This window comes from Morone saxatilis, unplaced genomic scaffold (genome assembly GCF_004916995.1).
Source record: "Morone saxatilis isolate NCDOM2014 unplaced genomic scaffold, NCSU_SB_2.0 Contig9, whole genome shotgun sequence".
NCBI classification, from domain to species: domain Eukaryota; kingdom Metazoa; phylum Chordata; class Actinopteri; family Moronidae; genus Morone; species Morone saxatilis.
This window is the reverse complement of record NW_023340268.1, coordinates 17,298,738-17,302,032: the sequence shown is the minus strand read 5'-3', so window position 1 is coordinate 17,302,032 and position 3,295 is coordinate 17,298,738.

Here is a 3,295-nt window from a genome sequence, read left to right as displayed (position 1 = left end):
CAGGTGTGCAGAGCAAGATTAAATAAATGGACCGCCCAGTTGTAGCGGGGGCTGCTGGGAAATGTAGTACAGCTGGTGCACTCACTGTACTTACAGTTTACAGGTAAATATTGTAGTTTTTACTCCACTACATTTGTCTGACAGCTGGCTACCTTTAAAGTTAAGATTTTAAATCAAAAACCTGAGCTCATTAAAACTTATAAAATATTAAACACAGGCTGTATTCCATTTAGATGAGCCAGTTCCAGTGTTTGGCGCTGTACCTGTTGGCGCACTGGACGGGCTTCCTGGCACAGAACCATCATTAATGTTAGTTGCTCCATCCGTACGCTACCTTTCCTGCTGTGACCTATAAAAAGATCAGATTAAATGAGTTGTTTCTTTCTTGTTTTTAACCCTTTGTTTTCAGACAGACCAGTTATTGTGAGATATTTCCCCTTTAAACTATTCAGATGGTTTCATCTGTTTGAGGCTCAAAGAGGAAAAAATATCCAAAAGACAAAAAACCTGTATTCATTTTTTATAGTAATTTAAAAAATGAAATTGTGTATCAGATCAGTGTTTTATTTTCTCCCAACTTCCATGAAGTATCTCAGGACCCCTTTACATTTACCTCAAGACCGTCTTCAGGGGGCGCCCTAGGTTGAGAAACACTACTAATTGAGCTGTAACTGTATATTTATTCAATTCAATTCAATTTTATTTGTATAGCGCCATAACAGAAGTTATTTCAGGACCCTTTTCAAATAGAGCACATCTAGACCAAACTCCTTTTAACAATTTATTAATCATGTCATATAATATCAGTCCCAGGAGCCATTTCTCTGTAAAACAAATACTTTTACTTTTGATAACTTTAATTACATTTTGCTGACAGGACTTTAGTAGGAGTTTGAATGCATAACTTTTACTTTTTACATTGTGGAATTGGTATTTGTACTTTAGTAAAATATCTAAGCAATTCTTCAATCACTGACAATACAAATATATTAAAAACACCATCCATGATTTCAGCCCTGGTTTCAGTTGCATCACAGGTCCTGATCTTGTGAATTTAAAATCTGCAAATAAATATTGATGTATACACACTGACTTTATTCTAAAGAACAATTAATTTTATTTGATTATGTGCGTATGTGTAGGTTTACTTTTTAAAATCATTATTGACAATTAATTGACATTAAGAATAACTGGTTGTTGATGATCCGGTGTGCACATAGAGGCATCAGTATTAATAACCAGTTAAAACTCTTTGCACATTTCACTTGAATTATTCTGAATCTTCATGTTTTGCTGCAAAGATCTGTTAATGCAATAGTTATACTGCCATCATAAAGGTCAATTGAAAATGGTCAGGAACTGAAGGGGTTGGGTTAGCAAAAGTTCAGTCAACATTATACAAACTTGTGACCCACATGCTCTACAGTACACAATGGAATAACACAGCAACAGGCCACACACTTTTGGTTTATAGCAATGTTGTCTTTTATTCTAATTTCCAATAAACAGAGAATATATCAGTCCCTTATTTGTACAAAAATACCTGAACAGGATACAATGTAGATCCAGGAGCCGTACAGACAGAATGAAGCAAAGCACAGTGGGGTTATCTGAAAAAATAATAATTACGGTTCATTTGCTTTTTTTTTTTCTTTTTAACTTTCCCTGAAATTTTTATTTGACTTCAGCTTATGATGACTTCAGCCCAACAACACTGAGTCGGTTTCACTTGCACCTACACTGAGTCACCACTGTCAATGGGACTTGTATGTGACGTTGACCTGATATTAGGATTTAATTCCAGTAGAACTATGTTTCACAGTTACAGTTAACTGTAAATGAACGCAGTGAGTGGACGGATGCCGACTAATGACTTGATACTGTTCACAAAAAAGAGGCACCTGCTGCAAGAATAGGCTTAGTTAAGAAAAGGAATTAAAAAACATTGTTATGCACCTTAAAATCAAAGTAAATGGACATAATGAAATGCGCAACCCTCTTCAGCTACAGCGTATAATTGCACTACTTGCGATGAAAGGTGTATGAAAGCTGCAAAGAATATCCCCAAGGGTGAAGCGTTGGTGTGTGTATGTGTGTGCTCTCGATGAAAAATCAATGGTGTGTGTGTGTATTATTAATATCCAAACATTTACCGCCTTGAAACTGAAAGTTGGAAGTTGAAGATGAGTGGAACCAGACATGACAGACAGACAGACAGACAGAGAGGGGATATTCAAAAGACGTGATTTTAAAAGAAAATGACATCAGAATTGAACGCTGGCAGAGTAGAAGCCTCCGTCAACCTGTCAGCTTATACACACAACTGATGTTCAGAAATTTGACACTTGCCAAAAATCCAGTTTGATCTCTTCAAAATAAAAAAAACAGCTTAATTTAATACTGTATATACTGTGGTATATTCTTTTTTTATATATATAAAAAAGGTCATTTTGTGGCAAACCAAAGAAAATACACAATAATGTCAATATACACACAATCAAATAATGGAGGAAAAAAAAAAGACAAAATAAATCATTCTTCATTTTACATGGAGTTATGAGCAAAAGCATAACACCCCATACATAGTGATCTGTGACCTAGGTACAGTGTTAGATCTACATCTTCTCCATAGCTTCACATACTTAGAAAACAAATGATACTGTATACTGGTATATTCATATACTTGGGCTTGTTTATAGGATTGCATTGTAGCACAGTGATTAAAAATGGAGGGAGGAGGAGAGGACGGTGGTTCGTCCCCGCTGACCCATAACGCTGTGGCTTTGCGTCCCTCTCTGACAGACAGGAAAGAACCTCAACTGAGGACTGGGGATGCTGGGATACCTCCAGCCAAACTCATGTCTCCTTTAAATCCACAGCTTAGCTTGACTTTTACCCAACCAACAAGCAACCTTCTCTTACTGTCTCTAAAAGGCAAGTTATGATAACCAGCGGTCTTAGCAATCCTGAATAGTGAATATAACAGTCTGGCCATCCACACGCACACACATACGCACACACACATATTCATCATAGGGTCATAGCTTACAGGCTGGACACAGGTGGGAAAGGGGGGCGAAGGGTTCAAGCATTATCCAATCCCTGGAGAGAGTCTGCCCAGGCTGACTAGAAAGGCCTGATTGGTGGAGCACAGAGCTGGTGAGTCAGACAAGTCACGTGATTGGTCGAATGGTGGCGGCAGTGGCTTGCAGGTCAATGACAGTACTTGGAGGGAGTTCAGTTAGCCTGGCAGGGAGTCTGATGGCCTCGTGCTAACCCCATTCACTGTCAATCT